At 47.3% G+C, this 12,654-nt stretch overlaps 1 protein-coding gene across 1 annotated transcript in view; it reads left to right on the top strand.

The window, feature by feature from the left end:
- Positions 1-12,654, top strand: part of plxnc1 (plexin C1) — a 157,860-nt gene that overhangs the window by 95,395 nt on the left and 49,811 nt on the right. The gene's annotated exons all lie outside the window — the stretch shown is intronic.

The raw sequence follows: 12,654 nt of genomic DNA, 5'->3' as shown, positions 1-12,654 counted from the left end.
GGAGCAGGAGTAGGCCATCCAGCCCTTCGAGCCTGCCCCGCCATTCAATAAGATCATGGCTGATCTGTCGTGGCTCAGTTCCACTTTCCCGCCCTCTCCCCATAACCCTTAATCCCCTCGCTTATCAAAAACCCATCAACCCGCGTCTTAAAAATATTTAGCGAGGCAGCCTCCACCACCTCAACGGACAGAGAATTCCAGAGATTCACCACCCTTTGAGTGAAGAAGTTCCTCCTCAACTCCGTTCTAAACCGCCCCCCCTTTATCTTGAGGCTGTCCCCCCTAGTCCTACTGTCCTTTCTGAGCGGGAAGAGTCTCTCCACCTCTATCCTATCCATCCCATTCATCATCTTATATGTCTCAATGAGATCTCCCCTCATTCTTCTATACTCTAACGAGTACAAGCCTAGTTTATTCAGCCTCTCCTCGTAGCTCAACCCCCTCAACTCCGGTATCAGCCTAGTAAACCTCCTCTGCACTCCCTCCAAGGCCAAAATATCCTTGCGTAAGTACAGCGGCCAAAACTGCACACAGTACTCCAGCTGCGGCCTCACCAATGCCTTATACAGCCGCAGCAAGACCTCCCTACTTTTATATTCAATCCCCCTCGCTATGAAGGCCAGCATCCCATTCACCTTCCTGACCACCTGCTGCACCTGCAAGCTGGGTTTTTGCGACTCATGCACAAGGACCCCGAGGTCCCTCTGCACCGTCGCCTGCTGCAGTTTTTCGCCACGTAAGTAATAATCCTTCCGACCATTATTCCTACCAAAGTGGACCACCTCACACTTGCCAACATTAAATTCCATTTGCCATTTCCTGGCCCATTCGCCCAGCCTATCTAGATCCTTCTGCAGACTCTCCACACCCTCTGCGCAATTTGCCGTTCCACTAATCTTGGTGTCATCAGCAAATTTCGACACCGTACACTTGGTTCCCTCCTCCAGATCATCTATAAAAATGGTAAATAGCTGAGGCCCCAGCACCGACCCCTGAGGCACTCCACTAGTCACCAACCGCCAATCCGAATAGCACCCATCAACCCCCACTCTCTGCCTCCTATTTGACAACCATTCCTCTATCCACGCTAACACCCTACCCCCAACTCCATGTCCCCTAACCTTCTGCAGTAACCTCTTGTGAGGTACCTTGTCAAATGCCTTCTGAAAATCAAGAAAGACCATGTCCACCGGCTCTCCTCTATCCACTGCCCTAGACACATCCTCATAGAACTCCAATAAATTTGTCAGACACGACTTCCCCTTAACGAAACCATGCTGCATCTGCTCTATCAAGCAATTCCCCTCAAGATGCCTCGCTATTTCCTCCTTGATGACGGATTCGAACATTTTACCTACAACAGACGTTAAACTAACCAGCCTATAATTCCCTGCCTTTTGCCTGGCACCCTTCTTAAACAACGGCGTAACATTAGCCGTTTTCCAATCTTCCGGCACTTCCCCAGAATCCAGCGACATTTGGAAAGTAACCACCAAGGCATCCACTATCACCTCCACCATTTCTTTCAGAACCCTCGGATGCATTCCATCTGGTCCTGGGGACTTGTCCACAATCAGTCCCTCCAGTCTGTCGAGCACCGCCTCTCTAGTAACAATAATGTCATTGAGACCCTCCCGTTCTACCACCTTTCCATCGTTAACACCCGGCAAATTATTCACATCTTCCTCCGTGAAGACCGAAACAAAAAAGTTATTCAAGACCTCAGCCATTTCCCCATCCCCAACCACTAAGTCCCCCCTCTCATCCTCATCTCCCACCCTGTCAGTACAGTTTCACTCCAGCACAGTTCAGAGTAGCTCCCCACTTTCGGTGAACTAGTGGAAGACCCCACTGGAACGAAGATGGGGGGAACAATGGGGCCCACCCAAGGGCCGGGGTGATATCCCGTATGCATGGGCACTCTGGCAGTGCCAGCCTGGCACTGCCCAAGGGGCAAAGTGCCCATACCCATTGGGCATTGGACAGTGCCAAGGAGGCAAGACTAGATGGCAGGGTTTAGCAGGCGTTATCAAGGGGCAGAACCAGTTCAGGGTGGGGCCTAGAGGCAATCGGTAGAGGTGGGGGATCCTGCTACCACTCTGCAGACAGGATCGGTTGGGGCTGGAGGGAGGCCAGCCATCGGGGTGGGCTTGGGGGAGGGGGGTGGGCTGCCAGGGAGATCTACCCCCCCACCCCCGCCCATGGGAGAAGGGGCATCTGCCGAGGTGGTGTGGGTGGAGATTATCACTGCTGTGGGGAGGGTGGGGTGCTCCAGGACAGTTGGTGGAGGGGTTGGGGCTGACCTGGGAATAGTTGTCACGGCCATGATTGGGCTGTGGGGTGCAGGGAGAGGTTTGTTGGTGGGTAGCACTGCAGGGGACCCGGCTGGCCAGTGATCGAGCTGGCCAGCAAACAGGGAAACTGACAGATTGGAGCCACTGCGCATGCGCAGACTTCTGAAACTGTCAGACTCTGGTGTGAATAGGCCCCTGTGCTTTTAATGATATTCACGATTATGACCTCTGCATTGCATAGAAAGTGGGAGATTCAAGTCTGAACTCCCACTGAAGAAACAGTCATGATTTGCATCATTTTTCCCATAAATTCAGCACATAGAACTTTTTTTGGGAGAATCACCCCTTAAGCCTTCACTGAAAATGAACTCTTCATTGAACATTAACTCTTTAACTGAACATTAATTCTAATTCTTCAACTGATACTACCTGGTTTAGAACAAAATGGTCAGGACTGATTTTGATGTATATTCGACCTTCATGGTTCTTCTCTTAACATGGAATTTAATCCAGATAAATGCGAGGTGATGCATTTTGGAAGAAATAATGTAGGTGGGAGTTACACGATAAATGGTAGGCCTATTAAGAGTATAGAAGCACAGAGGGACCTGGGGGTGCAAGTACACAAGTCCTTGAAGGTGGCAGTACAGGTGGAGAAAGTGGCGAAGAAGTCCTATGGTATGCTTGCCTTTATAGGAAGGGGTATAGAATATAAAAGCTGGCGTCTAATGTTGCAGTTGTATAGATTGTTGGTTCGCCCACATTTGGAGTACTGCGTCCAGTTCTGGTCGCCTTACTACCAGAAGGACGTGGAGACCCTGGAGAGAGTGCAGAGGAGGTTTACCAGGATGCTGCCTGGTATGGAACTATGAACTATGGATACTGAGCTATGAGGAGAGATTGGGCAAATTGGGGCTGTTCTCCTTAGAAAGGCGGAGAATGAGGGGAGATCTAATAGAGTTGTATAAGATCATGAAGGGTTTAGATAGAGTGAACAGAGGCTTTTTCCTCAGTTGGAAACAAAAATTACGAGGGGCCACAGGCTTAGGGTGAAGGGGGCGCGAGGTATAATTTGGATGTTAGAGGGAGGTTTTTCACACAGAGGGTGGTGGGGGCCTGGAATGCACTGCCAAGTAGGGTGGTGGAGCCAGACATGCTAGAGTTGTTTAAGGCTTACTTAGATAGGCACATGAGCAGACTAGAGATGGAGGGATACAGGATACTGTTCTAAATAAAGATCAAGAGCCTTGGGTTGTCCCTGGGAATCAGTTGATTCCTGTGGACCTTGCAGCATATTTCATGGCTCACTTGTCTTACTTCTGAGCTTCTGGGCATTCTATAAATGTCTAAGTTTTGTATGTTTATTGATGTCTTTTCTTTTACTTCTCGGGTGATTCTGTCCGCCTTATTGTCCAACAAGGGGCATACACGCGGTGGGTTGTGCAAAGGCTGCTCTTGGATGTTGCTTCGAGAGTTACCTAGTGCTTCACGTCGTTAGTGTACGCTTAAACTGGACCATCTGATGGGCAACATGACAGCTCAGTGACTATCACTGTTTGCTGTGCAGATATGTGGATTTGGGCCAGTGTCTGCGGGAGTTCGCACATTCTCCCCGTGGGTTTTCTCCGGGTGCTCCGATATCCTCCCACACCCCAAAAATGTGCTCTTAGGCTGATTGGTGTAACCAGTTGTCCCTAAATTAGTCTTCCCTCAATCTTCCCCAATAGGCGTAGACAAAGGTCATAGGTAGAGGAGGGCACTCATAATGTTAAAATGGCGGCGTGGTCTCATTGGGCCGAAGGGCCTGTTTCCCGTGCTATGTTGTTCTTTGTATGTTGTTCAGGACACTCTTGCAATGGTTGATCTCTGAGTTACCTCTGGAGACAAAGGGCTGAAACATCTCGTCTTTACCCTTAAACTGTCGTAACCTTCCCGAAGGTTCTGTGGCACTCAGCCAATGGTGTAACCAGGAACCAAACGCATTGTCTGACCAGGCCAATGGAGTTACTCACAGTTACTCCATAATGTTTAGCTTAGATGGTATGTAGATCACATTGCCTTAACCCATAAATGGGTTTGGCAGGAAATCGCAGTACCAAAGAGTCTAGCCTTATGCAAACATGCTCCCTTATTTGGTCAACAAAGGAAGTGTCAGGCCACAGCTCACAGACCAGATCACAGCAACAGCAACTTTGCAGCTTGCATCTGTGCTTGATTATAGCTTGACCAAAAATCCCAGCATACTTAAGTCTTATTCACAATTGCTCTTTAAAGCCAACATTGCCATTATTGTTGTTAAAATCATTGTGGTAGTCGTTCTTTGTCTGTCCGTGGCATGAGACAATCTGTGGTATGAATGGCCTTACAGACCATACTAAATCTCTAACTATCACCAGTCTACTTTCAGCCACTTCATCCCTGCAGTCCCATCAGATCAACAGCAATCCTGGAATTCAGTGGGAAAATTTCATCCCCACATTCCAAGAATGGAAATATTCCAAACTCCCTTCAGGGTTTGTTTCCATACCATTATAGTTAGGTCAGGAGCTCCAAGGTGTTTTATGAAGTCTGCCTGGATCATAAGTTTTGCAATCTGAATTTGGCTAAGATAAGACACAGGTTTAAGGTGCGGGGAGGAAAGTACAGAAGTGATGTTAGGGGTAAGTTTTTCACTCAGAGGGTGGTGAGTGAATGGAATCGGCTGCCGTCAGTGGTGGTGGAGGCGAACTCGCTGGGGTCTTTTAAAAGACTTCTGGATGTGTATATGGGGTTTTATGGGATTGGGGGTTATAGATAGGTGTTGATGTGATCGGCGCAACTCGTGGGCCGAAGGGCCTGTTTGTGCTGTAGTGTTCTATGTTCTATGCTCTATAAGCATGAGATGTTTCACTTCAGGTATGATTCATATGACCCACTAGGGATCTTTTATCAAACAAACATAAGAACATACGAAATAGGAGCAGGAGTAGGCCATCTGGCCCTTTGAGCCTGCCCCGCCATTCAGTAAGATCATGGCTGATCTGTCGTGGCTTAGTTCCACATTCCCGCCCTCTCCCCATAACCCTTAATCCCCTCTCTTATCAAAAACCCATCAACCCGCGTCTTAAAAATATTTAGCGAGGTAGCCTCCACCACTTCAACGGGCAGAGAATTCCAGAGATTCACCACCCTTTGAGTGAAGAAGTTCTTCCTCAACTCCGTTCTAAACCACCCCCCTTTTATCTTGAGGCTGTGCCCCCTAGTCCTACTGTCCTTTCTGAGCGGGAAGAGTCTCTCCACCTCTATCCTATCCATCCCATTCATCATCTTATATGTCTCAATGAGATCTCCCCTCATTCTTCTAAATTCTAACAAGTACAAGCCTAGTTTATTCAGCCTCTCCTCATAGCTCAACCCCCTCAACTCCAGCATCAGCCTAGTAAACCTCCTCTGCACTCCCTCCAAGGCCAAAATATCCTTGCGTAAGTACGGTGCCCAAAACTGCACACAGTACTCCAGCTGCGGCCTCACCAATGCCCTATACAGCTGCAGCAAGACCTCCCTACTTTTATATTCAATCCCCCTCGCTATGAAGGCCAGCATCCATTCACCTTCCTGACCACCTGCTGCACCTGCAAGCTGGGTTTTTGCGACTCATGCACAAGGACCCCGAGGTCCCTCTGCACCGTCGCCTGCTGCAGTTTTTCTCCACGTAAGTAATAATCCTTCCTACCATTATTCCTACCAAAGTGGACCACCTCGCACTTGCCAACATTAAATTCCATTTGCCATTTCCTGGCCCATTCGCCCAGCCTATCTAGATCCTTCTGCAGACTCTCCCCACCCTCCGCACAATTTGCCGTTCCACCAATCTTGGTGTCATCAGCAAATTTCGACTACAGTGAATAATGGAGGGGCATGTGATGTGTTGTTTCTGTATGATGTGGGAACTGGTGGACCCCAGGGTCCTCCCAGGTGACCACGTCTGCAGTAAGTGCAGGTTACTGGAGGAGCTCCAGCTCAAGGTAGACGAGCTGGCCTCTGAGCTACAGACGCTGAGGCTCATCAGGGAGAGAGAGGGTGCCATTGTCAATGGGGTGCAAGTGACATCCACCCCCCCTAGACTGGCTAACTCTAAGGGTCAGGAACAAGAGGGGGCTGCTGAGAGGAGGAAGGGGGGTGGGGAGAGGAGGAAGGGGGGTGGGGAGCGGAGGCCTCAGCCTCTCAATCTGCATAACAGGTTTGAGGTTCTTGCTTCCAGTGTGGACGAGGACGAGGGAGGTGAGGTCGGTGAGCAAACTGCACACGGTACAGTGATGCAGCAGGGCATAGGCAAAGAGAAGGTGAAAAGGAACGTAGTAGTAGTTGGGGATAGTGGGGTGAAGGGTATTGACACTGTCCTTTGTCACAATGACAAAGTCCACAGAAGGGTGGACTCGGGACCTGGTGCTCGGGTCCGGGATGTCGCATCTGGGCTGCAGAGGAACCTGGAGTGGGAGGGTGAGAATCCAGTCGTTGTGGTACATGTGGGTGCCAACGACGTAGGCAAAATGAGAACTGAGGATCTGGGGAGGGAGTATGAAAAGCTGGGAATGGAATTAAAAAGTAGAACCGACAAGGTGGTTATCTCTGGGCTACTGCCTGAACCGAGTGCAGACGGGCGTAGGGTTGACAGGATTAAGGAAGTGAATGGGTGGCTCAGGGATTGGTGTGGGAGGAATGGGTTTGAATTTATGGGGCATTGGCATCAGTATTGGGGTTGGTGGGACCTGTTCGGGCGGGATGAGGTGGGTCTGAACCGTGCTGGGACCAGAGTCCTGGTGAATCGTGTAAAGAGGACTGTAGACAGGGCTTTAAACTAATTGGGGGGGGAGGGTGCGAGGGTAGGTGACATTAAGAGGCCTAAAGTTAAGGAGAGGGTACAGGTAAGGGTAGAGGCCGAGGATGTCCCAATAATAAAGGGAGTAGGGGGCGTGAGTATGGTTGGTGGCATTCCGGCAAATAGGGTCCAGGTGAAGGCTGGGATGAAGGCACTTTATCTGAATGCACGAAGCATTCGGAATAAAGTGGATGAGCTGGTGGTGCAGATCGGCACAAATGGATATGATCTGGTGGCCATTACAGAGATGTGGCTGCAAGGTGACAGGGACTGGGAGCTGAATGTCCGGGGGTATCAAGTGTTTAGGAAGGATAGGCGGGAGGAAAAAGGGGGTGGCGTAGCTCTGCTGATTAAGGATAGCATCAGGGTGGTAGCAAGGGATGATATTGTAGCCAAAGAGCAGAAAGTAGAATCGTTGTGGGTAGAGATTAGGAACAGCAAAGGGAGGAAGACGCTGGTGGGTGTCGTCTATAGGCCCCCGAATAATGATCTGGAGGTGGGGCGGGCTGTTAACGCGCAAGTAAGTGCGGCGTGCAGGAATGGGACGGCCGTAATTATGGGGGATTTCAATCTGCATATTGATTGGTCGACCCATGTTGGACGTGGGGGGCTCGAGGAGGAGTTCTTGGAATGCTGCCGGGATAGTTTCCTTGAACAGTGTGTGTTGGAGCCGACGAGGGAGCGAGCGAGCTATCTTGGATCTGGTGTTATGTAATGAGGCGGGTAGAATCAGGGACCTTGCGGTGAAGGATCCTCTTGGGGAGAGTGATCATTGTATGGTGGAGTTTCTGGTGCAGATGGAGGAGGACAAAGTGGGTTCCCGGACACGTGCCCTTTGTTTGAACAGAGGGGAGTACGGTAGGATGAGAGAGGAATTGGCGAATGTGGACTGGGGGAGCGCGTTGGAAGGTAGGTCTGCTGAGGAGCAGTGGAGGATTTTTAAGGAGATCTTTCTTGGTGCTCAGCAGAAATTTATTCCGATGGTCAAAAAGGACTGTAGGAGGAGAGGTAATAAGCCGTGGATAACGAGTTTATTTAAGAATACAGTTAACATATAACAATAACGTTTACCAACTACAAACCAAAAAAAAACATGATATTGTGTAACCTTCACAACTGTATGAAATGTTCCAACCAAACAAACTTCCTTAAAACGTACCCCTGCCACAGGTTTAACACAGAAATTAGAATGCTCATGTGATGTTGGACTTTCGTCCTTTGGTTGCAGAATTTGACATCCCAGCCTTTTAACTTCCAGCAGAGGTCGAGATAATGCCACTGTGGCCTCTAGCTTTCAGCCAGCATACCACTGCAAGAGACAGAATTCTTACTCCAGGAAGGGAAAAAGACCTGCTTCCAGCTAGCCAGCAGAATCTATAATGCCAGGGGGAGAGAGAGAGAGAAAACTGCCTGCAACTTGACAAACAGAACAGCATCTGACTCTGAACCAAAACTGAAAGTTAATCCTTGGATTCTTCTGGAGAGGAACCACTTGACTTTGACTTATCAATCTTCCACCTAATAATTCAAAAGGCCGTAAAATCCCAGACACTGCATGAAGCCCAGAGTAAAAAATAGACAAAATTTTAACCATTGAAGCAGCACTAAAGGGATTGCTAAGCAGGCAGCTGGTGCCACAATGAAAAAGTCTTTTTACAATCTGCACAGAACATGATTTTTAAAAGAAACATTTCTTAAAGGCACACTAGCATCACAATTCTTACATTTCACACTGATAGGCCAATCAGGACAACCTTCTTGGGAGTTTTGAAATGGCATAAAGTCCATTAAAAGACAATGAAGTCCATCATCCTACATTCATAAATAAGAATTGCCTAAGATATGAAGTATATTGTAAATTAGAAGTGCTTGATTGGTCTTCCCTAAAGGAAGCAATGAGGGAATCTCAGTGGCTCTCCAGCCAGTGGATAAGACTTCTATTTTCTTGATTATATTCAATGTGTGGGCCTCAAACAGGTGTCAAGCCCATTATTTGTAAATACAAAAATATTTTTGACTGCTTCACCGTTAGGTAAAGGAAATACATTTCTTTGCCTTCCTCAACCCATCTTTGTTTAACATAGCCAAAGTTTGAAATCCCAGTTAACCACTAGTTGAATAAAGCCACAAGATTCCATGATTTTAAACAAACAAAATAAACTTTACTCTGCAAAGTCAGAAAAGTAAAATAATTTGCTATTTCCAACTTACTCTCTGACGTTTAGAATTAACATGAGGTTAAATATGATTTAACAGGCAAGCTGTGGTCAGACACGCCATACTGTTGGTTAAATGGCAGATACAACCAAGACAGATCCCACAGATTGCTCAACAACCCACTAGTGACTACTGTGAGCCACGATATCTCAGTAAAACTCAGGAGGGATTTCAGCTCTTCTCTTTCAAAGATCTAGCCTCTTATTTCCCTCAAAGTCTGCTCCAATTTAGACAGCCTCAGTGACTATTCATCTCCCAATAGTTCGATCTCTCCTACTGAGACTGTTTCACAGGAACTGCAAAGCTGCACTCCTGCCTCTAATTTTTTACCATTCATTTTTACGGGATGTGGGCATCACTGGCCAGGCCAGCATTTATTATCCATCCCTAATTGTCCTTCAGAAGGTGTTGGTGAGCTGCCTTGAACCGCTGTGGTCCCTTGAGATGTAGTTACACCTGTAGTGCTGTTAGGGTGGGAATTCCAAGATTTTGGCCCAGCGATAGTGAAGGAATAGTGATATATTTCCAAGTTAGGATGGTGAGTGACTTGAGACAAATCTTCAGGTGGTGATGTTCCCTGCTATATGTTACTCTTGTCCTTCTAGATGGTAGTGGTCATGGGTTTGGAAATTGCTACCTCAGGAACCTTGGAGAGTTCCTGCAGCTCATCTTATAGATGGTGCACACGGCACACTATTCTTCATTGAAGGAGGGATTGAAAGTTTGTGGAAGATGTAGCAGTCAAGCATGCTTCAATGTCCTGGATGGCGTTGAGCTTCTTGAGTGTTAATGGAGCTACACTTCTCACCAGGCAAGTGGAGAGAATTCCATTACACTCCTAACTTGTGCCCTTTAGATGGTGGACAAACTCTGGGGAGTCAGGAGATGAGTTACTCACCACAAGATTCCTAACTTTGAGCTGCTCAAGTAGCCATAGTATTTATATGGCTTGTCCAGTTCAGTTTGTAGTCTAAGGTAACCCCTGGGATATTGATAGTGGTGAACTGAGTGATAGTAATGCCATTGAATGTCATGGGGCAATGACTAGATTCTCTCTTGTTGGACATGGTCATTTCTTGGCAACTATGTGGCATGAATGTTACTTGCCACTTGTCAGCCCAAGCCTGGATATTGTCCAGGTGCTGCTATATTTAGACAAGAACTGTTTCAATATCTAAGAAGTCATGAATGATGTTAAATATTGTGCAGTCATCTGCAAACATCCCCCACTTATTACCTTATGATGGAAGGGAGCTCATTGATGAAGCAGCTAAAGACAGACACAATCTTAAGGAACCCCTGCAGTGATATCCTGGAGATGAGATGATTGACCGCTAACCACGACAATCATTTTCCTTTACTGGCACAATTCCAACTCTCACACAAATTGCTAGGTTCACAAAGCTGGCACTGCCCCTGGTTTTCTCTGAACCCCAGTCTCCTGGCTGCATCAATCTACAAATGGCTTGCAGGGCTTCTCCTGAGTCCTAACCCTCTCTAAGCACAGGATCAGTGACCTTTCACCAACTTCACAACTCCCCAGGACTTCTCTTGAGCCCTAACTGCACCAAATGGCTTGCATGGCTTCTCTGTGTGCTGCAAACCAAACAAGGTGCAAACTCTAACCAAAAGCTGAACCAAATAGCCCCCAGCCTTCTCTTGAGTTCTAACTGCCTGGAACCTACAAACAGCACCGTTTCAAATCTTCCCCAGCTGTGAAGCACTCAGATACATTGAAACCAAAAAAAGTCTTAAATTCTATCCATCTCCATGACACCATGGTCTTGTTGCACAGTGAGTAGCATCCCTGACTCTGAGCTTGAAGGTCCAGGTTTGAGTCCCACAAGGAAGGTGCGTTCATAATGTGGACAAACAGGTTGACTGTCAACCTGCAAAATCCTTCCAAATGTGCCAGTGGCTGGCGGTAAGAGTGGGAGAGTCTCTTGGTCAGCCACACTTGCTGTTGAATGGCGTCCCTCAGGCTATAAACCTCTGGCAACAGACTAGCGACCTGTTCCAGGAATAACTAGCTATGGAAACAGATGAATGTCTGCCTAAGTGTGTCACGGTGTGCAGGAAGAGTATTGGAATTGGAATCCATAACAACATACTCTTTCACTGAATGCTTTTAATCAAATTTAGATCTAACAAAACATTTCTCTGGACTGCACTTCTTTGCATGCAGTATAAGCATCACATCTCCAGCTCTCTTTCTAAATGAGACCACCTGCTGTTTCATTGCTGTTACCTTTCTAGCTATTGAACAACTGGGCCATGTTGACTTCAAAGTTAAATAAACTGCAAACTGCTTTAGTTGCATTTATCCTATTTTCTTCAGTAAAACTTTAATCTCTCCAGAACTACGTGGGCGGCATGGTAGCACAGTGGTTAGCACTGCTGGTTCACAGCTGCAGGGACCTGGGTTCGATTCCCAGCTCGGGTCACTGTCTGTGTGGAGTTTGCACATTCTCCTCATGTCTGTGTGGGTTTTCTCCGGGTGCTCCAGTTTCCTCCCACAGTCCAAAGATGTGCGGGTTAGGTTGATTGTCCATGTTAAAATTGCCCTTAGTGTCCTGAGATGTGTAGGTTAGAGGGATTAGTGGGTAAATATGTAGGGATATGGAGGTTGGGCCTGGGTGGGATTGTGGTCGGTGCAGACTCAATGGGCCAAATAGCCTCTTTCTATACTGTAGGGTTTCTATGATTCTATTTCTAACTAAACATTGGCCAGAATTCTCTGGCTGCTCACATTGGTGGGCAGGATTCTCTGGTCCCGCTACAGTGAACGGTGATTTAGCTGAGCACCGAATCCTTTGTCCTCACTTGCAGCAGCAGCAGGGTGTGAACAGCTGTAAAATTCCGACTGTTGCATCTAAAATGCTAACATAAACCATGGACTAGATATTCGCAACAAATTAAAGTACCTCACACTAAATATGAGGAACATAGAAACAGATGTTAAGACCTCACAAATGAAATGGGATGCAGAGCGACTCAAGGTTTATGTGCCCTAAATAAATGGCCACTAAGCACCACACACACTCTGGGAATTAGTCGTCTTAGCACTGATATGCAAAGGAAAGAAAATAAAGGACTGCTGGGTCTTTTTGTAGGAGCTGGTTACAAGGTAATATTAGATTAGAACTAATCAGGGGCTTACAGTGTAATATAGTGTGATTAAAATTTATATTGATGAGTGGTGTACAGAGTAACATTGGAGGAGAGAATAGTAACTAATATTAGAGTGGGGGTTACAGTGTAGTATTGGAGGAGAGGTTATTGAGT

This window comes from Carcharhinus amblyrhynchos, chromosome 19, assembly GCF_965287045.1.
Source record: "Carcharhinus amblyrhynchos chromosome 19, sCarAmb.v2.hapA, whole genome shotgun sequence".
NCBI lineage: Eukaryota > Metazoa > Chordata > Chondrichthyes > Carcharhiniformes > Carcharhinidae > Carcharhinus > Carcharhinus amblyrhynchos.
The sequence above is the reverse complement of the archived record's forward strand: the minus strand, read 5'-3'. Positions and strand labels throughout refer to the sequence as shown.